Below are 27,750 nucleotides of genomic sequence, written 5' to 3'. Positions count from 1 at the left end.
AATGAAAATTTAAGTTCACACAAAACCACGATACAAATGTTCCTAGCAGTTTTAATTTGTAATTTCAAGAAAACCTACAAACAACAGAAATATACCACATCTGGGGAATGGATGAACAAGTTCTGGTATATCCACACAGTGGAGTACTACTCAGCAGAACACAAATGAACATTTGATAAGTTCCACAACATGAAAGAAACTCAGAGTGCATTATGTTGAGGGAGAAAGGTTACACACTGCACTTCTGAAAACTGCAGAGGTGTAGACCAGATTAATGTTTGCTGGTAGACAGGGGGGGATTTGTTACTACAAGGGAGGCATGAGGGAGTTCTGTGAGGGTCTAACAGTTCTAGGGCTTCATTGTTGGAGTGGTTACATGGATCTATTCATGAGCTAAAGTTGCACTGAACACATACAAACACAAACAAACATGCAGGTTAAAAAAAACCGGTAAGTAGTAAGTTCCGGAGTCTAGTTAACAGTAGTTTATGTACTGTTTTTCATTTCTTGGTTTGGAGTCTTTTAGAGCTTTCTAAGATATCACCATTGGGGGAAGCTGGGGGAAGGGTAAATTGGACTCTGTACTATTTTTGCAACTTCTTTCCAATCTTTATTTCAAAATGAAAATTTTTTTTTCAAAAAAATAAAATGGAAAGTAGGCTGAACGTGTAGGGCTGGTGTTTGCGGGAGGTGGGCAAGAGGTGCGTGGAGAGGCAGGTTGGGGCTGAGAAATGTTTCCAGGTTAACCTACAAAAGGCCTCACCATCACTTCTGGTGTCATGACAGTGCTCTTTCTTCTGCCCATTTGAGACAGCTCTTTCTCTATTCTTGGTGACATTGCTGAGTAGAGAACAGTCTTACTAAAGGCAGAACAATCAATCTTGGCCCATTGGGTGTAATCTCTAGGCCTTCAGCTCTCGTTACTAGTTTCCCCCTGCCTAGTACTAAGAGTCTGTTACTTTGCTGCCAGAGGTATTTTTTTTTTTAACATCTGAATTTGATGCCATTGCAGATGCTGGAAGTTGCCAGAAGGCTGTCCTCCAGATAACTGTACCCTGCTCTAGCTTATATCACTGTTTGGTTGCAATTAGCATTCAGAATATGCACTGTCATCTTATTAAAATTTATGCTTCTTAGTGGAGGAAGCACATGGAGAGTTGATTGTGGAGCTGTGCCTTATCCTTGCTCTTCTTAGTTACCTGTGTCTAAATTAAGCTGAACCTTTGGGCCTCAGCTATTTCTAAACAGGCATCACAATTTACTAAGGTTAATGCCCGAGGGAACATTAACCTTGCAGACACTAATCTAATTCAGTGTCATCACAAGTGCTTAATGCGGGAGTTGGGAGTTTCGCCAAAAAGCACTACTAAAATGAACAGTCGGTAGGCAAGGGGTGGGAGGGTGGGTGTGGACAAGGGAAGGAGAACTCCAGAAATGGCTAGATATTTAATGCCCGTCCCTTTCTCTCTCTCCCCTCAGAGGTTACGTCCAAGTACCTCCGAGAGGTGCCACATAAGGTCTTCAGATCATCCTGAAGATGTCTCACGCCATGTCGGGCTCCTGAGGCTCACCATCTACTCAGCATTCCCCGAGCATCTCATATGTTACACGGCTGACCTTGTGCTGGGGCGGGGACACAAAGATGAGTAATTGTAAACCATCGCAGTATGCACACAAGCACCTCGGGGCAGCCCATACATGTTAGCTGAATGAAGGCACCCCTGAGGTCAGGATGTGGCCACGGTCACTTACAGGGTCCCTAAAGGACAAGACACCTGTGCGGTCCCAGCTCCTCTCCACTCCATTACGCAGCCTTCGCTGCAATACAGAGAAAGGTGCGGGCTCCGGGAGACCTGAGCAGGACGTACTCACTCCCCTAAGGCCCGGCCTCGCGGAGTCCGGGCCCGCGTCTCCAGATCTTTTGTCTACGCTGACAGCCTGCACCTCAGTGCGCAGACACTAAGAGAGTTTGTCAGTTTCAAGGGCGAGGAGCAGCACCGTTCGGAAACGGCGGCGTAGCGGGAAGGGGAGGGCGGGCTAGGTAAGAGAGAATACGCCGAAAGCCCACAAATTCTGGCTGGTAACTTTTCACCTACGTTCCCGCCCCTCCCCTCTACAGCGGCCGGAGACGCTCCCGACCCCCGAGTCCTCCGCTTCTCTCGGTCCGGGGTTACAGACTGAAGGCTGAAGGCGGCGATAACCTCCTCAGAGGTCTCCTCAATTCCGATCCTGTCCAAATCGCTTCCCTCCCGGGCCCAGCCTGGGGGCGCCGCGGGCTCGGGGCCAGCTTCCCCGGCCACGCTGGTCCGGTGACACGCAGGCGCCGGAATCGCAGCCACGCTGGGTCGTCCCAGCCAGGTCGCTGCGCCAGGCGGAGGGCGGGCGCCGCGGAGCGCTTCCCGTGTGCGGGGCTTCCCACAATGCACCGCGCCGGCAGTGGCGGCGACCGCGGCGGCGCTCTAGCCGCGGCATGTCTGCCTCTCGACTGCTCTGGGAGGAGGAAGAGAAGGAGGAAGAGGAGGAGGAGGAGGAGGGGGAGGAAGAGGAGAAAGGCGCAGGGGTGGGAGCTGTAGCCGAAGCTGCCACCGCAAAAGTTCTCCCCCCTCCCCCCTTCCCCTCCTCTCCTGGCCCCTAGGAAGGTTGGAGCTGCCGCCGCCTGCAGTCGGGGACCGCGCGACTCGGCGCCCGCCCGCCCGCGGTAAAGCGCTCGGCCTGGCAGGCCCGGGCCCGGGGGAGGGCGAGGGAGGGGGAGGGGGCGGCGCGCGGGGGGAGCGCGCGGCGGTAACGGCCTGACCCCGGGGGGAGCGAGCCGCGGCGAGGCGGGGGGTGGCCGGGGGCCGGCGAGGCCGAGGGAAACGCGGGCGCCGGCCGGGGCACGGGAGGAAGCAGGGCGCCGAGGGTGGGTTGGGGGGTTGAGGACGGAGAATGACGGGGGTGGCGGAGGCGAGAAGGCGGCCTCGGAGGCCCGAGGAGGGTGTCAGAGGTCGGGGAGGAGATGGGGTGCTTGCACGGGGAGGCCCGGGGGTGCAGGGTGTGGGTGGGAAGAGGCCGGGGGGACAGCAGGGCTCTGTCCACCGTGCCTGGTGCAGTGCTTTATGGACTGCAGGCCTCAGTCCCTGTTGCTGCCGGAGTGAGCTCTTTGGAAGTAGGGAAGGGCAGGGGTTGGAGAAAAGGGAATGCTTGCAGGAAACCTAGTGGGAGTGTGCGAGCGGGGAGAGAGGCCCGGGGAAAGATGCCGGATAGGTGGAGGAATGCAGGGGGCGGCTGTGGAGGAGTCCCGAGGATTCTGGGGGGGTGTTCATTGTGCACAATCGTTGGGTATTTCGTTACGGAGAGACCTGAAGCGATTCTGGGGGAAGCAGCGGAGGGGGATAGGAGTTTCTGTGAATAGAAAGGCTCGCGTTTGAGGCAAGAGGAGCTGCTCAGTAGTAGAGAGGATGCGGGGAATGCATAATAGAATAGACAGATGTAGTATAATTAATAAACGTTGGCCCAAGGACTAAAGAGCTATTCCAGATGGGCCACGATGGCCTAGTTTCGAACCTGTTTGGGCTCTTCAGTAGACATCTGGTAAGTGTGGATCCGGGCTGTGGTTGGGGTCACTGACAATTAGACCCTCCTCTGTAGTTTGGTCTGAGACATTTTAGACCCGCACCAATGAGCAGGAGAACCTCCCACACAGACCTTGAGAAAGGGACTAGCCTAGGACGAGTCTGTCTTGGCCGTGGGCTTTAGATTTCAGCGAATTTGAAGTCCTGTCATTTCGCAGAGCCTGGGTGAACCGTGTCGTGGCGAGCGCCACAGTGGAAGTTTTCTCCACTGCCCGGCTTCTCTGGTCCAGGAGGACTGGTGCCATATTATTCAGCCTGCATCGCGGCGCACAAGATTCTAATTAACGTTCAGGGGAGTCCATGCGTGGTGACCCTTCTTGGGAGGCTCCGTGTGTAGCTCCAATCCGTCTGCTTGACTGAATTGGGCCTGAACCGCCGGGGCTTTTCGGGGGTGGGGATCTTTGGCCATTCACTGTTCCTGATGTGCTCTCTCGCTGAGCCGTGATGGTATGGAAGATGTGGGCCCGCAGGATGGAGGATCTAGAATATCCGTTTTGATCTTAGGTTGCAGGGAGGTCAGGTTTGGTTGTCATGAGATGTGGAGGAACCTGTAGGGACTGGATAATTCTAGAGCCAGGTTGGAGGGAGGATTAGCATCTCTTTATCAGGAAGTGAACCAACCTCTTTTAGATTTGTTGCAGTTACACCAGCCACTGTTTCCAAGAGGGACCTCCGGGCTAAGACACCTTTTGTTAAGAAAAAACTGTACGTGCACAGTACATTGTACTATTTCTTCAACTGAAGAGAGGGCACCAGGCTGGTGTGCAGTTAAGTGTGAAGGCTATTTTTATGGAACTGGAGGGGGAAGAGATTAATGAGAGAGATGGAAGGAATTTTGGAGAGGAAGGGAAAATTCAATTATTTATTCCTTTAGTAAGTATGTCTAAAAAGAGGTGATAATTTAGCTTGAGAGTGGAGAGGGGCTTTTTTTTTAATTACAAATTTTCTTATAGAAATAATCCAAGGTTATTATTAAAAAGACTTAGAAAACTTTGTGTGTCAGTGCATTTGGTTTTACTCACTCTTGTAAAGGACTTCGTTGTGTAACATAGTACTGAGTATGATTTGCCCATTTTTATTATCATAGTATGAGAGGGCCAGTTTGTCTTCCCTACCCCCTCGCCAGCACTGTGTGTTAGCTGTTCTTTTAATTTTTCTAAGTATAAGTCACCTCCGTGTGCCTCCTCTTTTAAGTTGTGAAATAATCCGTGTGTGTAATTTTCACAGAGGTGTTCTGAGGGGGCATATGAAGAAAAGCAGTAGGCCTGTCTGATCTCTCTGATGGTCTGCCTTTCCTACTTGTAAGCATTTGTGCTGGTAGTTCTCACACTCTTCTCCAGGTCTCCTAGTAGTAGGTATTGACTGTCATTTCCGCATTTATCACAACGACTTTGTCAAGGAGTCAGAAGACTTGGATGACTGAAAAGGGTTTGTGTCACTGACATTGTCCCCTTCTTTCTGACCTTTGATAGTTACCATTTTAGGTCTTTGCATCTTTGACTAGTGTACTTAAAACCTTGCTTTTATCTGTTTTTTAAAAAAAAGATTTGTTGAGAGAGACAGAGCTCCCACCTGTTTGTTCACCCCCTAAATACCCAGCATGAAGTCAGGAGCTAGGAGCTCAGTCCAGGTCTCCCATGTGGTGGTTGGGTCCCAGCTACTCACCTGCTGCCTCTTAGGGTGTGCAGTGGCAGCAGTTCGGAACTGGCCTCAGAGCCAGGACTTGACCCCAGACACTCCCACATGGGCTTTGGGCATCCCAAGCTGCTGCTGAACCCCTAGGCTAAATGCCCACTCCAACTTTGATTTTTAAGAGCTGAAAATGCTAGGCTGTATCTCCTCAGCTCCCTACTGCACTAGGTGAGGGCTTAGAGTAGGACTAGCTTTCCTGAACTAAAGGGAGCATTTAAAGCCAGGCTGAAGGTCCTGGGGAGGTGGTCAGCGGCAGTGTGGGTGGGCCTGCCAGGAGGCAGCTTGTGTGCCGCTCTCTTGCTGGTTGATGAGGCGGAGTTGCTTTGCAGCGGTGAGTTGTTGGTCCTGGAGTCAGTTCCGGGCTGCAGTCTGCAGCCCTGTGCAGTTTGTGTGTGGACTCTGGAAGTGCGGTAGTTCTCAGGCTTCAATGGCAGTTGTTAGGTTTTTAGGGAGGAATGGATGAGCGTGGACAGGGTTTTGTTTTTGTTTGTTTAGAGGGGAGCAAGGGATGGGAAATGTAAGGAGGGGAGAAGGAGGAGGAGGAGGGATGAAGGACAGAGGGGGTGAAAATTTTGGGGGGAGGCTGAAGGAAGAGGGCATTTGGATGTGGTTGGTGTGAAGATTTCCCTTGTGGTGGTAAGATTGAGATTTGTGGCAGATAGAAGGAATTAGCATATGTAAGTCACTAATATGTTGGGAGTGTGGCGGAAAACACGGTGTGCTGTCTATACATTAGAGTAGGGCCACAGAGTATTCGTGTCTGAAGTCTGTGTCTAGGGTGCAAGTGCATGGTGGCCACAGGGAGGATAGAATGCTTCCTGCTCCATTCTTTTAGGAAGTCGTCTTTAACGGGTGTCCCTGGAGCTCCTTCCTCACCTTCACTTACCACTGCTAAATTTTGTGTTCCCTTGCTCTGGAGAATTACTCGCTTTGTTTTGCAGATGATGACTCGGTTGTAACCTGCTCTAGAGCCCAGGCTTGTTTAATCTCTGGGGGAATTCACACCAGCTTGACTCTTAAGTGCTTACTAAATACCTGTTGAATGACTGGTAGAAAGTAGTGTTCACTGCTTATATGGGTACTGTATGCAGTTGCAGAGCTCTGTGGAAGGGTATGTAGACAAAATTATGTATGTGTCAGTGTGGGAGAGTGAAGGGCAGCAGGGATGGCTGGGAAGATGCTTAGATTTATGGGAAGAAGACAGAATGGATTAGAGTGGAATGGTAACAGTGCTGCAAAAAATGTTACAGGGGTGCTGTCAAAGGATCTCTTGTAATCCGTGGGGAGTTTGTTTCATTTCATTATTATTATTTTTAAAGATTTATTTGTTTATTTGAAAGGCAGAGTTACAGAGAGGCAGAAGCAGAGAGAGACAGAGAGAGAGAGAGAAGTCTTCCATCCGCTGGTTCACTCTCTGAATAGCCACAATGACCAGTTTTGGGCCAGACTGAAGCCAGGAGCCAGGAGCTTCTTCCAGGTCTTCCACATGGGTGCAGAAGCCCACTGCTTTTCCAGGCCACAGCAGAGAGCTGGATTGGAAGTGGAGCAACCGGGATTCGAACTGTTGCTCTTATGGGATGCTAGCACTGCCGGCGGCAGCTTTACCCACTATGCTACAGAGTCAGCCTCGAGTTTATTTTTTTCAAGATTTATTTTTACTTACTTGAAAGGCAGGGTTACAGAGAGAGAGAGAGAAAGATATTTTTCATCTGTTGGTTCATTCACTGAATGGCTGCAACGACTGGAGCTGGGCCAGGACAAAGCCAGGAGCTTCATCTGGGTGTCCCACGCCACAGCAGGGCCCCAAGTGCTTGAGCCAAACTCCACTGCTCTCCTGGGCGCATTAGCAGGGAGTTGGATCTGAAGTGGGGTGAGCAGCAGGCAGGCAGTTTAATGCCACAATGCAACCTCCCCCTGCCCCCCCCCCCCCCAATCTGGAGTAGATCTGTTCTGGAAAAGGCTGTTGTATAATTTGCGTTTTCTTACCTCAGGCATAAATGACTGTTTAAAGCTTTTTAGCTATTTAAGAATTGTCTGGGGGCTCAGTGTTGTGGTCCATTGGGTGAAGCCTCTGCCCTTGACGCTGCAGGCTCATATTAGAGTGCTGGTTTGAGAACCAGCTCCTGAGCTTTAGATCCAGCTTCCTGCTAATATGCCTGGGAAAGCCGGAGAGGATGGCCCAGGTGCTTGTGTGCATACTGCCACTCACATGAGAGACCCAGGTAGTGTTTCAGGCTCCTGGCTTCAGCCTGGCCCAGCCCTAGATGACCTTTTGCCTCCATTTAGGGAGTAAACCAGTGAATGAAATATATTTGTCTCTCTGCCTCTCCCTTTCTCTCTGTTACTCTACCTTTCAAATAAATAAAATATATATTTTTTAAAATATTTATTTGAAAGGCAGAATGACAGAGAGAGAGAGAGAGAGAGAGAGAGGTCTTCCATCTGCTGGTTCATTCTCCAAATGGCCACAATGACCAGGGCTGGGCCAGGCCAAAGCCAGGAGCTTTTTCCGGGTCTCCCATGTGGATGCAGGGGCCAAGCACTTGGCCATCCTCTGCTGCGTTCCCGGGTGCATTAGCAGGGAGCTGGATAGGAAATGGAGTAGCCTTGACTTGAATCAGTGGCCTTATGGGATGCTGGTGCTGCAGGCTGGGGCTTTAACCCACTACGCCAAAGCAACGGCCCCATCAAATATATAAAATAAACCTGAAGACAAAAAATAATCTGATTTGATTCATTTTTAGGATAATGAAAGAGATTAGATGAAGTTTCTTCCTTTGAGGAATTTTTATTCCTTTAAAGAAATTATTTGTTTAGAGGCCATCGCTGTGGTGCAGTGGGTTGAAGCCATGGCCTGCAGTGCCGACATCCCGTATGGCTGCTGGTTCAAGTTCCAGCAGCTCCACTTCCCATCTAGCTCCCTGCTAATGCACCTGGGAAAGCCACAGAAGGTGTCCCAAATCCTTGGGCTCCTGCATGCACATGGGAGACATGGAGGGAACTCCTGGCTCCTGGCTTCATCCTGGCCCAGCCCTGGCATTGTGGCCATTTTTGGGGAGTGAACCAGGAGACGGAAGACCTCTCTGTCTCTCCTCTCTCTCTGAAACTATGTCTTTCAAGGAATAAATAAATCATTTTTTTAAGATTTATTTATTTATTTGAAAGAGTTACACAGAGCGAGAAGGAGAGGCAGAGAGAGAGAAGAGAGGTCTTCCATCCTCTGATTCACTCTCCAGATGGCTGCAATGGCTGGAGCTGTGCCGATCCAAAGCCAGGAGCCAGGAGCTTCTTCCAGGACTCCCACATGGGTGCAGGGACCCAAGGACTTGGGTCAGCTCCTACTGCTTTCCCAGGCCATAACAGCTGGATTGGAAGTGTAGCAGCCGTGACACGAACCAGCGCCCATATGTGATGCTGGCACTGCAGGCAGTGGCTTTACCTGCTACGTCTCAGCACTGGCCCTGATAAATAAATCTTTAAAAAAAATTTATTTTGGGGGCTGGTGCGGTGGTACAGCAGATTAAAGCCACGGCCTGTGGCGCCAGCATCCCATATGAATGCCGGTTTGAGTCCCGGCTGCTCCATTTCCCATCTAGCTCCCTACTAATGCGGCTGGGAAAACAGCAGAGGATGGCCCCTGCACCCATGTGGGAGACCTGGAAGAAGCTCCTGGCTTCTGGCTTTGGGGCCGTTTGGTGCTATTTGGGGAGTGAACCAGCGGATGGAAGACTTCGCTCTGTCTCTACCTCTCTGTAACTCTTTCAAATAAATAAATAAATCTTTAAAAAATTACTTGTTTGAAAGGCAGATAGAGAAGTAGACATCTTCCAACCACTGGTTCACTCCCCAAATTCCCTCAACAACCTGTGCTGGGCCAGGCTGAAGCCAGGAGCTAGGAACGTAGTCCAGGACTCCCACCTGGGTTAAATGGATCAAAGTACTTGGGTCATTACCTGCCATCTCCTAAGATGTGTATTAACAGGAAACTGGAATCAGCTGCAGAGTCGGAACTGGAACACGGGCATTCCAATATGGGATATGGGTGTCCCCAGACAGCCATTGTACCCACCTCTTTGGCCTCCCCCAGTGTTTTACATTCTTTTGGGGAGACAGTTGGGAAATAATTTAGTAACAGTGTAAGATTTTAGAAAATTTATTTAAAAAAACCCAAATACCAAAGTATCTTCTTATCTCCAGATGACTTAATATTTTAATATTTTCATTTCCTTTTTTTTTTTAATTGAAGGATTTATTTATTTAAATGGCAGAGTTACAGAGTGAGAAGGAGAGAGCAAGAGACAGTGCTGGGCCAGGAGGAAGCGAGAAGCCTGGAACTCCTTATGGGTAGCAGGGGCCCAAGGATTTGGGCCATCTGCTGCTTTCTCATGCACGTTAGCAGGGAGTTCTATTGGAAGTGGGGCAGCCAGGGCTCCAACCAGTGCTCTATGGAAAGCTGGTGTCATAGGTGGTGCTTTTCACCCGCTGCTCAGCAATGCTGGCCCAGTAGTTACTTTCTTTTATTTATTTATTTATTTGAAAGAGTTACACACAGAGAGAAGGAGAGGCAGAGAGAGAGAGAGAGATCGATCCTCCATCTGCTGGTTCACTCCCCAATTGGCCTCAATGCCTGGAGCTGTGCTGATCAGGAGCCAGGAGCTTCCTCTGGGTCTTCCCACACGGGTGCAGGGGCCCAAGGACTTGGGCCATCTTGTTCTGCTTCCCTAGGCCATAACAGAGAGCTGGCTTCTAAGTGGAGCAGTCGGACATGAACTGGCGCCCATCACCACAGGCAGAGGCTTAGCCTACTGTGCCACAGTGAGGCCCTGAGAATGATTCTCTTGGTTAACTTATTAAACTGATTTTCGAAAGCACTCGGGAAGAGGAAGTTAGAAATATTTTGAAGGTTAGTGATAGCTTCTTCACCTGTAGTTAGGCACTAGATAAATGTGGATGGAGTGCATTGTATGGTTGATGGATGGAGTGAATAAATGAGTGAGTGATAGCCTCCCAAGATAACTTATTTAGAAAGGACCACACTGATTTGAATATGTAAACAAATTTTGGTAATGTTAACAGTTTCGTTACCTTGAGACAAGATAGTTTATGATTAAGTTCACAAGTGGGTTTTACAGATCATATGTGATATAGGAATTCAGGAAATGGAGAAATGAAGATTAGTTAAAGTTTGGGTTGGGGGGAAGGATTTAAGTGAACCATGTTTTAGCTAGATATTTGAAAGAAGTCCTTAGGGATCTCAGAGAAGAACTAAATGGCTCCAAATTTCTCTTGCAGCCCTAGAATGAACCTAGAGCCTAGATCTATTTTTGTCTTTCTGCCTATTGCATTTTAGCTACTCCTACTGGTTTGTTCCTTTTCAAATTCATATTTTTTGGGTAGATGTTGAGCCCCCTGGAATAGCTGTGGGTCTATTTCCATCTATGTCTAGTGTAACTTTCAGTGTGCCCTTTGCTGAGCCTGTACCCTGCAAGTTACTTGGTTTCCGTGAGTGAAGAGCATGAGTCAACTTGGCCATGTTATCCTGGCATTTTCCTTCGCTCAGCACTGCTTTCTGAATTGCAGAATGAAATAGACAAGAATTAAAGGCATGTGTCCAGTAGACATAATGCTTGTTGGGTAAATGAATGAATGAGAAGGTATTTGAGATAATTTAGGAGATCTAAATAATCTGTATGTTTTCTGTTTCATTTTATCCATAACCTGCCTTTTTCTACAAAGCATTTAATGGGGCTGACAAAATATGTGTACTAGAAATGAACTGAAATAATTCAGTGAGGTCTAGTTGAGAAAAAGATGAAGGAAAAGTCTGTTTAAGAAATATAGGATCTATCAGGATGGATGTTAGAAAACAGGAGTGAAGTGGAAGGTAGGCACATGGGGAAAGAAAGGTGATATCTATGGTAAGGAGGCGTCTTAACAGAAGGAAAAGTTTATTTATTTTTTTGACAGAGTGGACAGTGAGAGAGAGAGAGAGAGAAAGGTCTTCCTTTGCTGTTGGTTCACCCTCCAATGGCCGCCGCGGTAGCGCGCTGCGGCCGGTGCACCGCGCTGATCCGAAGCCAGGAGCCAGGTGCTTCTCCTGGTCTCCCATGGGGTGCAGGGCCCAAGCACTTGGGCCATCCTCCACTGCACTCCCGGGCCATAGCAGAGAGCTGGCCTGGAAGAGGGGCAACCGGGACAGAATCCGGCGCCCCAACCGGGACTAGAACCCGGTGTGCCGGCACCGCAAGGCGGAGGATTAGCCTATTGAGCCACGGCGCCGGCCCAGGAAAAGATTTTTAAAATATGATAGTCTGTGTTTAGAGGAAAGCATGAGAAGATGGAAGGTGAAGAGGATTATTCGAAAGGGCTATTTTGAGGAGGAAGATCTTAAGGCTATTTCAAGGATAAGAGCAGAAGTTTGGAATACAGTAGAAGTCAGTTATGTTGATTTGTAACTGAAGATTTCAGAAAATGATGGGATGACTTTCTTTGTCTAACAGGTAATGCATAATTATTGCTTGCGAAAGCATTGTTAGATGCAGTCAGGAATAAATCCTTTGGGATTCAGATTTTAGTAAGAGAGCTGGACTTGTGTGCAAATACCTACAGAGTAATCACAAATATATCATAAGAAAAATATCCAATGTGACTGAAGCCAAAAGGTAGAAAACATACTCAACCAAGGCAAATCCTGGGACTACATTTGAGTTGCATAGGTGGAATTTTGGCTAGTCTTTGAAGGGATAGGTGGGATTCTCACTGGCAGCCATTTCTGAAAGCATTCCACCCTCAGAGATTTGCATAAACAAAGACTTAGTGGTGAAAAGCCTAGGATTTATGGGGAATGGTGATTCAGTTTTTAATTTTTAAATTATGACCCACAGTAAGAATTATAAAGTCTTCACCTTAAATGTGAGTATGCATGTGTCTGTGTAAAATAGAAAGTTTCATAATGCAGTAACTGTCCCATGTTGAATGCACTTGACGTTACCTATTCTGTTCGACTAAAAAGAAAACAAAGCTGGCAGAGAAGGGGGAAAAAAACCTGGTTGTCATCCACTAAACTGACTTCATGACCAACTAAATAATTCATTGCAACTTGTAGTTTGGAACAGAGAGAGTTCACGACTAGGGCATAATAGGATATGAGGTAGGAAGAATCAGTTGAGGTTAGGTAGAAAATGGGTGGCCTTGAAAGGCAAGCTAAGGAGTTTGTGTTTGATATGATGTAACGTTGTGCTCAGTAAGCAAACAGAAGTTGAGTTTTAGTTCTGGCCCTTCTGTTTACTTGCTCTTGATTATGGAAAATTACTTCCTTTGTGAATCTCAGTTTTCTCATCAGGAAATTGATAATCATTATACCTTCCTGGAACGGGTGGTTGTGAGGATTTGAGTATTAAAGTGTATGAATATAGAATGTTAACAAATATCATTAATGTGTAGCTGTTGAACAAATTTGAGGCATTGTAATGGTAAGTAAGATTGCAGATGAAAGACCAGTTAGGAGGGTACTAGAGAATTGAGAAGGATTTGAATTCATTTGCTGGTGGGAAGATCAGAAATGAGGATATGATTGGGATATATAATTGGGATAAAGTTGGAGGTAGAGAGACTTGAACGTCTGCAAAGATGACTAAAAATTTAGAGTTATGGAAAGATTCAAATGGCAGCAAGCTGAAATTGGATTCCATTTTTTGGGTAGTTTAGTAGAATACATTAGAGTAGATGGTTACATGAATGGTTACACACACAATTTTTTTGTTGTGATTAAATTTGTAAACTGGAATTAAATGTGAATAGAGACAGTGATACATTGATACAGAGGTGGGGTTAGATTGAAGGGAACTTTTTTTTTTTTTTTTTTTTTTTAAGATTATTATCTATTTGAAAGGCAGGCAGAGTGGCAGAAAGAAAGGGAAAGACAGAGAAAAAAAAAAAATCCTGTCTGCTGGTTCACTCCCCAAATGCCTACAGCAGCCTGGTGTGGGCCAGGCTGAAACTAGGACCCAGGAAGTACATCCTGATATCCCACATGGGTGGCAGGGGCTCAAGTACTGGCACCATTGTTGTCTTCTAGGTTGCACATTAGTAGGAAGCTGGATCAGAAGTGGAAGAGCCAGGACATGACCAGGCAGTCTGATACAGGGGATGTGGATGTCCCAAGTAGCATCTTAAGTGTCACACCAAACGCTTGCACCTGTATGTGGTTTCTTTTGCTTAACATTTTATCTATGCTGTGTATAGCTGTAGTTTATTTCTTTTTCTTTACTGCATGAGATTCCATATAAATACATTACATTGTGTTTATTGTTAGACAATTGGATAGTTTTTTTTTTTTTTTAAAGATTATTTATTTGAGAGGCTGAGTGGCAGAGGCAGAGAGAGAGAGAGAGTATCAGAGAGTCGTCCATCAATGGGTTCATTCCCCAAAAGGCCGCAATGGCCAGAGCTGGGCTGATCCAAAGCCAGGGGCCTGAAGCTTCTTCCAGGTCTCCCACATGGGTGCAGAGGTCCAAAGACTTGGGCCATATGCTCTTGCTTTCCCAGGCCATAGCAGAGAGCTCGGTTGGAAATGGAGCAGCTGAGATTTGAACTGGTGCCCATATAGGATGCTGGCACTGTAGGCAATGGGCTTTACCCACTACACCACAGTACCGGCCCCGAGTTTCTATTTTTTTTTTTTTAACTTATTTTATTTTTTTCTTTTTTCTTTTTTTGACAGGCAGAGTAGATAGTGAGAGAGAGACAGAGAGAAAGGTCTTCCTTTTTGCCGTTGGTTCACCCTCCAATGGCCACCGCGGCCGGTGCATCTCCCTGATCCGAAGCCAGGAGCCAGGTGCTTCTCCTGGTCTCCAATGCAGGTGCAGGGCCCAAACACTTGGGCCATCCTCCACTGCCTTCCCGGGCCATAGCAGAGAGCTGGCCTGGAAGAGGGGCAACCGGGATAGAATCTGGCTCCCCAACCGGACTAGAACCCGGTGTGCCGGCGCCACAAGGTGGAGGATTAGCCTGTTGAGCCATGGCGCCGGCCCGGAGTTTTCTATTTTTTGGAAGTCTAAATAATTTTAACTTGATTGAGTATGCTATAGGGAACTAGTAATTTTTTTTTTTAAAGATTTATTTATTTATTTGAAAGAGTTACACAGAAAGAGGGGAGGCGGAGAGAGAGAGAGAAAGAGAGAGAGAGAGAGAGAGAGAGGTCTTCTATCCGATGGTTCACTCCCTAATTGGCCACAAGGGCCGGAACTGGCTGATCTGAAGCCAGGAGCCAGGAGCTTCTTCCGGGTCTCCCACATGGGTGCAAGGGCCCAAGAACCTGGACCATCCTCTACTGCTTTCCCAGGCCATAGCAGAGAGCTGGATTGGAAGTGGATCAGCTGGGTCTCAAACCAGCGTCCATATGGGATACTGGCGCTTCAGGCCAGGGTGTTAACCTTAACACTGCACCACCACTTAAGTGCTGGCCGCCAGTAATGATTTTTTTTTTGACAGGCAGAGTGGATAGTGAGAGAGAGAGACAGAGAAAAGTCTTCCTTTTGCTGTTGGTTCACCCTCCAATGGTCGCTGTGGCCGGTGCACTGCGCTGGGCCGAAGGCAGGAGCCAGGTGCTTCTCCTGGTCTCCCATGGGGTGCAGGGCCCAAACACTTGGGCCATCCTCCACTGCCTTCCTGGGCCATAGCAGAGAGCTGGCCTGGAAGAGGGGCAACCGGGATAGAATCTGGCTCCCCAACCGGGACTAGAACCCGGTGTGCCGGCGCCGCAAGGTGGAGGATTAGCCTGTTAAGCTATGGCGCTGGCCGCCAGTAATGATTTTGGAGTGGGTAAATAAGAAGGTGCTTAAGGGGGCTGGCTTGTGGTGTAATGGCTTGAGCTGCCACTTGCAACAGTGGCATCCCATATGAGTTCTGGTTTGTGTCCCGGCTGCTCCACTTCTCATGCAACTCCCGGCTATTGTGCCTGAGAAAGCAGCAGCAGAAGGTCCAAGTGCTTGCCCCCCCCCCCCCCCCCCCCATCATGTTGGAGACCCATATAAAGTTTCTGGCTCCTGTGGCCGTTTGGGGAGTGAACCAGTGGATGGAAGAACTCTGTCTCTCTATCCCCCCCCCCCCCCCGGAACTCTATGTTTCAAATAAATAAAATCTTTAAAACAAAAAGAAAAGAAGGTGCTTAAGAAAACTGATCTGGTGGCGGGCGGTGTGACTCAGTGAGTTAAGTCCTGTTTGGGATGCCTGTATCCCATATCACAGTTTCCTGGGGTCAAGTCCTGCCTTTGCCTCAATTTCCAATTGAGCTTCCTGCTTAGGGGCCTCAGAGGCAGCAGATGATGGTTCAAGTGCCGAATCTCTGCTGGAGTCTCTGATGGAGCTCTTGGCTTTGTTTGGCCCAACCCCAGCTGTTGGGGGGCATTTGAGGAGAGAACCAGCGGATGAAAGGTATCTCTCTCTCTCTCTCTCTCTCTCTCTCTCTGTTGTTCTGCCTTTCAAATAAATAAAGATGAATAAATAAACATTAAAAAAACAATGTTTGGACTGCATTTTGGTACAGCAGGTTAAGCCATTGCCTGCAATGTCCGCATCCCATATGGGCACCAGTTCTAGTCCTTTCTGATCTAGCTCCTTGCGAATTGCCTGGGAAAACATCAGAAGATGGCCCCAGTGCTTGGGTCTCTACCACCCACATGAGACCCAGATGGAGACTCATGGCTTCAGCCTGGTCCAGTTGTAGCTGCCATGGCCATTTGGGGAGTGAAGCAGTGTGTGGAAGATATCTTTGTCTTTTCCTCTCTTACTCCGTGACTCTGCCTTTCAAACAAATCTTTTTTTAAAAAAACTATTAATTTATTTGAAAGGCAGAGCTGGAGAGAGAGAGAGAGATAGAGACAGAGACAGAGACAGAGACAGAGATATGGAGAAACAGGGAGATCTTCCATCTGCTGATTCATTCTCTAAAGCTGCAATGGCCAGGACTGGGCCAGGCTGAAGCCAGGAGCCAGGAGCACTCCCACGTGAGTGCAGGGACCCAAGCATTTGGGCTGATCCTCTGCTGCTTTCCTAGGTGCATTAACGGAGCTGGATCCAAAGTGGAGCAGCCACGAGTTGAACCAGCACTGATATGGGATGCCTGCACTGCAGGTGGCAGCTTCACCCACTGCACCAAAGCACCGACCCCAGTGAATAAATCTTAAAAAACCAAAGAATATGATCCTGAAACAAACGCAAGACCAAAGAATATGATCCTGGGGACAGGTGCTTGGCCTAGCAGTTAATCCATAGGTTAAGATGCCTACCTCTCGCATTGAAGTACCTCAGTTCAATTTCCTGGCTCTCCTGATTCCAACTTCCTGCTAATGTGGACCCTGGGAGGTAGCAAGAATGGCCCAAGTAATTATGTTCCTACTGTTCACATGGGAGACCTGGATTGTCTTTGGCTCTCTGCTTCAACCCCTGGCCAGCCATTGCAAAGCTTTGGGGGAGTGAACCAGAGGATGAGAGCTCTCTCTGCCTCTTAAAAACGAATAAAAACTTCCCCAAATCCCCCCAAAAAACTTTAAGGAAAACAACATTAGATTGGTGACTATTTTTTTCCTTTTGGTAATGAAGAGAACTTGGTGACTTGGAGAGTCAAAAGTTAGAAGGCTGTGGCAAAAGGGGTAAAATATTGAAAATCTAAGTTGAGATTTTGGTAGTACAAGTAAAAGGCAAGGGACAGATGTAAAAAATACCTCAAAGAAAAAAGGAATGGAAGAATTTTATGGCACGTGGGCTTTTGGGAAACTGGAGGGAAAAGAACCCTTAAGGGAAGCTTTTAGGGTTTTTAAGCTGGGTGACTCCATTAACAGAAATTACTGAAATCAGGCAGCAGAACTATTTTGGTATGCTAAGACATATTGACCAGTGTATGAGGCACCACTGGGAGTGTACAGGGGTATTTATTTATATAGTCGGAGGTAAAAATACTGGATTGGAGCTGAGGAAAGAGGTCCAGTGGAGATTTGGAAATACTCAAAGTTCATCATTGAAGCTGCTAATTCTGGGTGATAGTTTGCTTGCTGATGGTCATGAAACTATTAGGACTGACTGACAACTTAAGTGTTAATTAAAGCAATAGTTGAAGAATCTAGTTTCAAGTATATATATATTCTCACTCCTCAGGATTGTAGCAGAGGGTGATGGTTTAAAGATTATTTTTGGGAGTTAGGGGAAGATAGCCATTATGCAGAAGGAAAATGTGGAAGCAATGGTAAGAGATGAGTTCCTGAGGGGGAGAGTTATAGAAAGGTTGAGGACAGAAATTGGGGAAATACCACAGTTTGGGTTACAAAGAGGAGTGGTAGTCTTTGGAGACAGAAGAAGCAACCTGAGAAATGGGAGTAGAATCACGTGCAAGAATGAGCAGAGAGTAGAATCACGTGCCTGCCTGAGCCAAGGTTGATAGTTCAAGTGTTGCTGCCAGAGAGTAGATAAGGACTAAGTGTTGGGTCATAGGCTTTGGTATACAGAATTTTTTGTTTTTGTTTTTGGTTATGATCTTCAAGAGAGGATTTCAGAGACCGGAGTGCATGTGGCTATACTGAGTAAGTTAGAAGAATATGGAAGCTACAAGGGTAAGAATCAAGAAGTTTAGTGTAAGAAGGAACAACTCATTTCTGAATTGGAGGCAAGAAGTAGGAAGATGCAGCATTTTAGAAGCTGTAAAGAGGACTTGATTACAGGTGGAGAAGGTATGCTTTGAGGGAATCTTATGGGAGGGATTGAGTTTAATGAGATTAAAGATTTGAATATGTAAATGATTTGGGTAACTCAATGACAAGGAGAGTTGTATCTGGAATAAATCTACCGTGGAAGATTTTGTGGCTTTTTGGTGGTGCTTAATACCTGGTGTGTGGATGTGGAGAAAATAGATGGTGGGGAGAAGCACAATGAGTGCAGTGGGAGGTCATGGTGTTCTGGACAGTGTAGTGTTAAAAAGGCTGAGGGACAGGTTTCAGTTGTGAGGGAGACAAATGAAGCCAAATGGAGTATAAAGTGATTATGGCTAAAAAAAAAAGGGGAGGTGCTCTCTGAAGCTGCCATGAACCCTGGTATTACTCACTTGCAGTTGCTGGCCAGTGTCCTCCCATGTGGCTAGCTGAAGTGCAGGTGAAGGTTTTGGGAGCTGAGGAAGGGCAGCATGTAGGGCAGCATGATGGTTTCGTTGAGAATCATGGCTGAATATGAAGATAGTGTAGAGCTGAAGTTACTGGGGAAGGAAAATAGGAGGGTATTCTGGAGCGTGGTAGATGTTACAGAAATGAATGAATGACTTCAGTGAGGGACCTACAGAGCATTTTTTTTTAAACTACTTGACTAACAATGGGCATGGCCTTGGGGAGCCAGACTCAGCTCCTTTATCAAGCTGGAGGAGATGGAGAAGGATATTGCTGATTTATGAGAGAAGTGTGTTGTCCAGGAAAAGCCAAACTTGAGTGAAGATGAGGAGGTGGTTACAGTCCAGGCAAGAGGTGATACTGATCCAGATTTTTGTGGTATTCGAGGGAAATAGAATTGTTAGATTTATTATTCTTTTGCTTTCTTTATAAAATAATTTTTGGAAAATCATAACTTTATATCTAATATAATGAAAATATGAATTCAGTTGAGACATATTTGTAAATTAAAATTAGACAGTGGAAAAAAACTGAGGTGGAGGTGAAAGGTAAAAAGATTTGGGGCAGATTGTTGGCAATAGAACATAGACAAGCTGATAGAAGCCAGCAGATAGATACACTGGAAGTGAATGAGGAGGTTGGCAGTGACCGGAATGTGAATAAGAGTAAGGTGAAGAGGGAGAAGGAGTACCTTGTAGCAGAGCAGATGTGGGGAAAACACACTGGCTAGGATTAGCTACTGTGCATGAGTGGATCAGGTAAAAGGTGGGAAGAACGGGGTGAATGGTAGGGAGGACATGTCCTAAGTATCTAAGATGGCCTCAGTTTGCCCTGTCTTCTGTTTCATTTATTACCCATGGAAAGATATGCAGTTACAGATATGATTTTTTGGTTTATTTTTTAGTTCTTATTTTCTTTAAGAATTATTTATTTATTTGAAAGAGCTGCAGAGAGAGGCAGAAACAGTGAGTCTTCCGTCTGCTGTTTCATTCCCCAAATGGCTGCAACAGCCAGGGCTGGGCTGATCCGAAGCCAGGAGCCAGGAGCTTCCTCTGGGTTCCCTACGTGGGTGCAGGGGCCCAAGGACTTGGGCCATCTTCTACTGCTTTCCCAGGCCATAGCAGAGAGCTGGATTGGAAGAGGAGCAGCCGGGTCTCCAACCTGCACTCATATGGAATGCTGGCACAGCAGGCAGTAGCTTTGCCTACTATGCCACAGTGTTGACCCCTCTTATTTATCTTTTATTGAACTTCTCTAAAGGAGCTGTATTACCAATTCCAAAAACAAAATTTACCCAAAACTGAAACTTTGGCATTTTCTTTTGTCTTGAACATTAGAATCTTAGGGTTTAAAACTTTTCTCATCTTCCATTTAGTTACCTTCATTGATGGACCAGGCCCTTTATTCTTTGGCTTTTGTTTCTGCTCCCAAACTTTGTCCTGTTCTAATACCAGTATTTATATTTTGTCAACCTTTGTTTTCCATCACCTCTTTCCTTATATACTAAATACTTGATTCTCAAGTGCTTACCTGACAGTGGTTGTTTACTTTTCTTTAAAAAATTTGTATTTATTTACTTGAAAGGCAGAGTTAGAGAGAGAGAGCGGAAGACAGAGAGAGAGAGCAGGAGAGACAGAGAAAGATCTACTAGTTAACTGGTGTTAAATCTGCTGGTTAACTCCTCAAATATCTGCAGTGGCCAGGACTGGCCAGGCTGAGGCTGGGAGCTAGGAACTCCATCTATGTCTCCCATGTCGGGGCAGGGGCCTAGGCATTTGGGTCATCTTGTCCTGCCTTCCTAGGCACATTAGCAGGGAGCTGGATTGGAAGTGTAGCAGCTAGGACTCCAACCAGTGCTCATATAGGATGCTGATGTTGCAGGCGATGGCTTAACCCACTATGCAACAACACTGGCCCAATAACAGTATTGTTTTTCTTTTTAAAAAGATTTTATTTATTTATTTGAGAGATAGATCACAGAGAGGAGAGACAGAGAGAAAGGTCTTCCATCTGTTGGTTCACTCCTCAAACAGCCGCAGTGGCTGGCGCTGGGCTGATCTGAAGCCAGGAGCCAGGAACTTTTTCTAGGTTTCCCACGTGGGTGCAGGGGCCCAAGCACTTGGGCCATCTTCCACTGGTTTCCCAGGCCAGAGCAGAGAGCTGGATCAGAAGTGGAGCAGCTGGGACACGAACTGGTGCTGAAAATGGAGACTTAGCCTACCACACCACAGTGCTGGCTCCAACAGTGGTTTTTGAGGTTGTCCATCAGTGCCTTACTGTGGTGCCAGCAGCTAACATTTTTAAACCATTAACAGACCAAATGCTTCAAACTTTTTGTACTTGCATTATACCCCTCACATAACTCTGAAGCTCTCAGCAAAGAGTACTTTCCTATTCTCTCTGTTCAGATCAGGGTTTTTGAAGTTTTACATGTTTCAGAGAAAGAGAAAACATATTTAATGCAGAAACTTGAAGTCAGAGTGACCAAAATATGACAAGGCACAAAATGCATAGTATTGGCGTTCCATCTTGTGCAGCTTTGCTTCAGAATTAGTTGCAGCATCTAGCCCTGGGGCATCCATCACTTTCTCCTCTTCTGCAGCTAGTCACTCACCAAATTTAATAAGGAAGTTTCCATAGAGATCCAGAGTTTTGCAAGTGTAGGAAGGCCCAACTTCAGACATGTGGCCATAGAATGCAGCAGTGCTGCCTGACTGCTGTAGAATGGTTTCCAGGATCTGCCTCAGATACACGTGGTTCTGGTGGAGTGGGGATGTATTATGTGTGGATGCATGTGTGGGGGTTGGGCTAATGATGGGATATTTTAAGGAAGATGTTGGGAACAATTGTAGTAGAAATGGAGAGAGGCATGTTGTAAGTGATAACTATGATAGTTTGACATAGATAAATGACTTCACAAGATGGGGGTTGGATCCTTGAAAATTAAGCTGGTGTGGAGTTTTTCTTGTAAAAAGGAGAAGAGCCAATATCTAAGAGAATGACTGGGCGATTGTGTTCTGCAGGGTCCGGTATATATGTTTTTGTCAATTGGAACACAGTTGTATGTGTCGATAGAATGGCAGAGAGATTGCATCCATCTGATTAGGTTGTATAATTAGTCCTTAGGGGAAAAGCCCTGGTAGTTAGGGGTATTCAAATGAATTGTTAGAGAATATTTGGAAAGATTGTTGTCAAGTTATTGGAGGCATGCATAGGAAATGGATTTTTCAGCGACTGGTGGCCTCTCTGGAATAGTTTCACAAAATTTGAGGGCACTTTGGGGGCAGATTTGTTTGTTAAAGTGGGAAGTGTTAGCTTTTAGTATTAAGGACACAGACAGAAATGCGGTATGAATTGATGTGGTTAGAGCTGATGAAAATTCTGGAGGTTAGTTGCAGAGACTTTGAATAGCTGAGTGAGAGGTGCTATGGAAGGGATTGTTACTATTAGAAAAATGAACTTAAAAAGAGTGGAATGGAATGATGGTCTTGGGAAGACTTTTGGAGGAAATACAGCTCTTATGTGAAGAGCAAACAATGGAAAAGTTACAATGCATCAGGTGAGGAGAAGGCAGAGGTTACTGAAAGGCCTTTGATTGATAAGGCTGTGTGATATTAAGGGCTGCGTTCTGGGGTGTTATGTTGGCTACTGCTTTTCATTACTGGCTCGGTAGGGAAAGGAGCTTAAACAGACCGTGGTTTGTAAGGGAGTGAATTTTTACCTAGGGTAATTAAGTGTAGTTGTTTTATTTAAGAAACCCAGGAAGTGGGGAGCCCGCATATGTTCCTTGGGCTTTTGGAGCCGAGGCCCGATGGGAGCAGCCGCACTGGCAGCATTTCTCCAGTGGGTCCGCTCGTGGCGGGTGCAGCTGCGTGGAGAGCCCCCACTGGCGCGGAGCCCCGCGGCGCCCGGGCCTCCCAGTCCGTCCGTGCGCACGCTCGGGCCCCTCGGGGGCGCTCCGCCAACTGAGCAGGCCCTGGGGCGCGCGCGGCGGGGGTCGGGGGAGGGGCGGGGGCCGAGCTGCCCAGCCGACCGACCGGCACGCGGCTCCCACGGCTTCCTTTTGTTGTGTGTGTGTGGCTGGGAGTGTGGACGCGCGCGTGCTTGCACCCGAGCGCCGGGAGGCGGCGGAGCGCGCACCGGCCGGGGCTTTTCCTGCCGCGGTGGCTGGCGCGGTGGGGCCCCTGCGGCGGCCCTGCCTCCCTGACACCGCGTCTTCCGGGTCGGGCCCGCTGGCGCAGCCTGTGGGCCCCTTACCTCCACGAGATGGGGAACTTCGTGAGTGGCTTCTCGGTGGCTAACAAGTGTCTGCCTGCGGGGGTCGGGGTGGCAGCGGGACGCCGCAGGCCATTGCACCCTGTCTGTCGCTCCTAACCCTGCTTTGACAAAACCTCTGTTGCTCTGCATTGTGTTTACAGGCTGTGGGCCGGTAACTTGGTCTATTGGACAAATATATATATATATTTTAAACTGGGTATCAAGAGCAACAGATGTACTGCCATATCCTTATGTTGGTTGCACTAGTAAAATCTGCATACTTGGTGGTGAGAGCAATCCCAAGGCCTTTCCGGAATTAGGCTGTGGGGCAAACTTTTGCTCTCCAGACTATGCAAAGCACTTTTTTTTTGATAGTGCCAGGAGAGAACTACTTGTATACTAGACCAAAAGTTAGAGTTAGGAAATGCAAAAGTTGAAGGTCTTCCCAAAGCTTGATTTTAAAAGTTTTTGTTTTACATAATAGCTATGATTTGTTTGGTTTCCATACAGATTTTGCAAAATTGATTTAAAAAGAGCATTTCTTACTAATTTTATAGAGATCCATGATAAAGATACCACAGAGTTTTGAAATTTCAAGTATGTTAAATGTTGCTATAAATAAAACCCTATTCAGATTTTTAGATTTAATAAATCTAAAAATACGTTTGCAGTTGTCCTTTGGGTGCGGGAGGTAGTCCTGGGTTTCTGTGTGCTTGTTTCTGGGCAGATTTTCAATATTGTCAGCATGATACGGGCGTAGAACCTTAACCTGAGTGAATAATTTGCTTGAGATTACCAGTCTGTTTTGCAGCTGGGAATAGACTCTGGGTCTCTTATTCCTAGTCTGATGACCTATCCAAGAATAGACTAAGGAAACTGGGTATTTGTCTGTTTGGTGGAAAATATGGCTCAGTTAATTTTATAGTGAGTATTAAAGAGCTAAAAAGTGAATGTGGGAATGTTTAACATTGAAATGTTGACATTGAAATGTGCTTTCTCTGCACAGGATTTCTTTGACTTCTTTTTGAAAACATAAAGAGTTTGAGGATATTCCTCCATGTTACTTTTAATGGGATTTATACCACATTTACATTTGATTAAAATAGATGCCTCTGGTATTTAACTGTGGGTGGCTGTGTTTTTTATGTGGGTATCCTCTGGTTAGAGAATAGCCAGCAACTTGAGATGTTTAGCCTCCTTGCAAATGCTGGAGAGAAGAGGAATTATGTTAACTTCATTAATTTCCTTAAAACCTTTGCACCCTTTTATTAAGGATGCTTTTCAAGGTATGGATGGAATTCCTGTGGATTTCCCACACAGCTTTATATACTGTTCTCATTATTGCACTAGCCACACTAAACAATATTTGGTTAATATTTTTCAGTAGACCTCATACAAAAACCTTCTCTTTTTATGGTATATGAATTGCAATTGGACCTTTTTGTTTTGTTAGAAACCATTCCTAGCTTTTCCTCCTGCACTTAAAACACACACATACTATTTCTTTCTCTTTCCCATCTTTAAAAGTACCCTTGAAGTTTTTAATACGACAGTACTCAAACCAGAGGTGATTTTGGCAACATCTGTAGACAATTTTTAGTTGTCACACTGCTTCTAGTGGGTGGATGCTAAGCATCCTATAGTACACTTGATAGCTCCCGTACAAAGAAATGGTCCAGTGTGAAATGTCAGTGTTGCTGGGTGGCATGGTGGTGCAGTGGGTTATGCAGTTGCTTGGGACACCTACATCGTATTATGAAGTGCCTAGTTGAGTCTCAGCTATTCCGTGTGCCATCTGTCTTCCTTTTTTTCCTTTTTTTAATTTTTTCTTTTCTTTTTTTTTTTTTTTTATTTGACAGAGTTAGACAGTGGGAGAGAGACAGAGAGAAAGGTCTTCCTTCCGTTGGTCCCCCCCCCCAAAATGGCCGCTGTGGCCAGCGCACTGCGCCGATCCGAAGCCAGGATCAGGTGCTTCCTCCTGGTCTCCCATGCGGGTGCAGGACCCAAGGACTTGGGCCATCCTCCACTGCCTTCCTGAGCCACAGCAGAGAGCTGGACTGGAAGAGGTGCAACTGGGACTAGAACCCAGCGCCTATATGGGATGCCAGCGCTGCAGGTGGAGGATTAGCCAAGTGAGCCACGGCGCCGGCCCCAAATTTCTTTCTTTTTTTTTTTTTTTTTTTTTGACAGGCAGAGTGGATAGTGAGAGAGAGAGGCAGAGAGAAAGGTCTTCCTTTTACCATTGGTTCACCCTCTAATGGCCTCTGTGGCCGGCGCATCGCGCTGATCCGAAGCCAGGAGCCAGGTGCTTCTCCTGGTCTCCCATGTGGGTGCAGGGCCCAAGGACCTGGGCCATCCTCCACTGCACTCCCGGGCCACAGCAGAGAGCTGGACTGGAAGAGGGGTAACCAGGACAGAATCCGGCGCTCAGACCAGGACTAGAACCCAGGGTGACGGCTCTGCAGGCGGAGGATTAGCCTATTGAGCCACGGCGCCGGCCCTGTCTTCCTTCTAATGCTCCTGGGAGGCAGCAGATGACAGCTCAAGTATTTGGACCCCTGCCACTCATGTGGGAGACCCAGATGGAGTTCCTAACTCCTGGCTTTGACCTGGTCTAGGCCTGGATGTTTTGAGCCTATGGGGAATAAACCAGTGGATAGAAGTTATCTCTGTGTGTGTGTGTGTGTGTGTGTATCTGTTACTTTTTTATTTTTTTTTAAGATTTATTGATTTATTTGAAAGGCAGAATTACAGAGAGGCAGAGGCAGAGAGAAAGAGAGATCTTCCATCCACTGGTTCACTCCCCAGATGGCCATAATGGCCAGAACTGAGCTGATCTGAAGCCAGGAGCCAGGAACCAGGAGCTTCTTCCAGGTCTCCCATTTGGGTGCAGGGGCCCAAGGACTTCGCCATCTTCTACTGCTTTCCTAGGCCATAACAGAGAGCTGGATTGGAAGTGGAGCAGCCAGGATTCGAACTGGTGCCCATAGGTGCCCATATGAGATGCTGGCACTGCAGGTGGCGGCTTTACCCACTATGCCACAGTGCTGGCCCCTGTTACTTTTCCTTTCAAATGAATAAATGAGTCAGTCCTAAATGTTAGTAGTGCTGGGGGCTGGCATTGGGACATAGAGGGTGAAGCCACTTCCTGTGATGCCGGCATCCCATGTGCATGCTGGTTTGTGTCCTGGCTGCCCTACTTCTGATCCAGCTTCCTCTTAATGGCCTGGGAAAAGCACCAGAAGGTGGCTGAAGTGCTTGGGCCCTTGCCACCCATGTGGGAGACCCAGATGAAACTCCTGGCTCCTAGCATCTGCCTGGCTCATCCCTGGCCATTGCTGCCACTTGGGGAGTGAACCAGTGGATTGAACATCTTTGTCTGTCTGTTTGTCTTTCTCTCTCTTTCTCTTTCCCTCTCTTCTCGTAACTCTTTCAAATAAATAAATAAATATTAAAAAAAGTTAGCAGTGCTGATGCTGAAAAGCCCTGATCCAATTTATTACAAATAATGTTCTCCCAAATAATTCAAAACTATGAGAATTTTTTATAATGTAATTGATATTTCTGTATCATATATGATATAAATCTTATCCCAAAGTTGTTAGAATGATCAAGGGTCAAAGGTAATGAAGTATGTCATAGAAGATTATAACACAGGATTTTGGAATTAGAAGAATAACACGTATGTAGATGAAGAAACCAAGATTCAGTGAGATTGTGACTTAACCATGGTCCCACAGATAATGCAGAACTCAAATCTGTTATTCTATTATAATTTAGTTTTAATTACTTATTACAATTAATTTTACTCATATTACTTAGGGAAGGGATATTTTCGCCTGATATACAAGTCAGTTAACCAAATGTTACTACATATTTGCATTGTGAGTATTTTTAAGTATTAGTAAATTACAACTTTTTCAGATTCACACATTTGTTGAGTTCTCCATTTGGCATGGTATTGTAACCATTGAAAACTTTTCAGCATCTGCTTTCTAGGAAAATTTTAGAAAGATCACATATAATTAAAAACCTTTTAAAAATTGATTTTCACTTCACTTCAAAGGCAGAGAGAGAGAACAAGGATGAGAGCGAGCATGCGCTTCCATCTGCTGGTTCGCTCCCCAAATGCCTGCAACAGCTGAGGCAGGGCCAGGTTGAAGAGCCTGGAACTCCATCCAGGTCTCCCGTGCAGTAGGCAAGGACCTATATACTTGAGCCATCATCTGCTGCCTCCAGGATGTGCAACAGTAGGTTCTGGGCCTCTCCAGTATAGGATGCAGGCATTCTAAGTGGTCACCTACCTGATGTGTCCATTTCACAATTTTAAAACACAATTTAAAGTTAATTATGATAACTTAGGCAAACTTTTTAATGCAGATCCATCTATAATTATTAAAATAGGTTATCGTGAATGTACACATCTGTTCTATTGAGTGAGAGTCACTATAGTGGTAAATTATTGTGGTGATTGTAGCTTGAGGAAAAGATTTTGCTGTGGCACAGTGGATTAAGCTACTACCTGGTATCCCATAAGCACTGGGTTTGATTCCTGACCACTCAACTTCTGATCCAGCTCCCTGCTAATGTACCTGGGAAAGCAGGTGAAGATGGCCCAAGTGCTTGAGGCTCTGCACCCGTGTTGGAGACCCTGATTGATTTCCTGGCTCTTGGCTTTGGCCTGGGCCAGCCTCGGCTGTTGCTGCCATTTGGAGAGTGAACCATTGGATGGAAGATGGCTCTCTCTCTGTCCATCTCTCTTTTTGTGACTCTGCCTTTCAAATTAATTAATTAATCAATTAAAAAAACCCCACAATACTGAAGGGGAACTTGCCAGACCATTTTCAGGGAGCTCAATTCTCGTGTGTGTGTGAAGGGGAAAGTGCTTGCTTGTATAAACCACAGAGGAGGACGTGTCACAGCAGTGACACTAGAGGGTGCCGGGCAGTGCTAGGCTTATGCAGCCTGCTTCTTTGTAGGCTCCCAAGTTTCAGTGTGACTTACCCAGGTTTTAAATGTGCTCCTATCTTTTTATTTCCGTA

The 27,750-nt window shown here is 46.5% G+C and overlaps 1 protein-coding gene across 4 annotated transcripts in view; it reads left to right on the top strand.

Annotated features, from left to right (window-relative positions):
- The first annotated feature begins 2,498 nt into the window (after nt 1–2,498).
- Nucleotides 2,499–27,750, top strand: part of ZNF148 (zinc finger protein 148) — a 166,106-nt gene continuing 140,854 nt past the window's right edge. For 3 of the 4 annotated variants that reach the window (XR_009867791.1, XM_062209184.1, XM_062209170.1), the window contains exon 1: nt 2,500–2,698. The gene's annotated coding sequence lies outside the window, so the exon portion shown is untranslated. Of the gene's footprint in view, nt 2,699–27,750 lie in introns of all 4 variants that reach the window. The other variant, XM_062209192.1, reaches the window with a different exon arrangement.

This window comes from Lepus europaeus, chromosome 2 (assembly GCF_033115175.1).
Source record: "Lepus europaeus isolate LE1 chromosome 2, mLepTim1.pri, whole genome shotgun sequence".
Classification (NCBI taxonomy): Eukaryota; Metazoa; Chordata; class Mammalia; order Lagomorpha; family Leporidae; genus Lepus; species Lepus europaeus.
The sequence above is the reverse complement of the archived record's forward strand: the minus strand, read 5'-3'. Positions and strand labels throughout refer to the sequence as shown.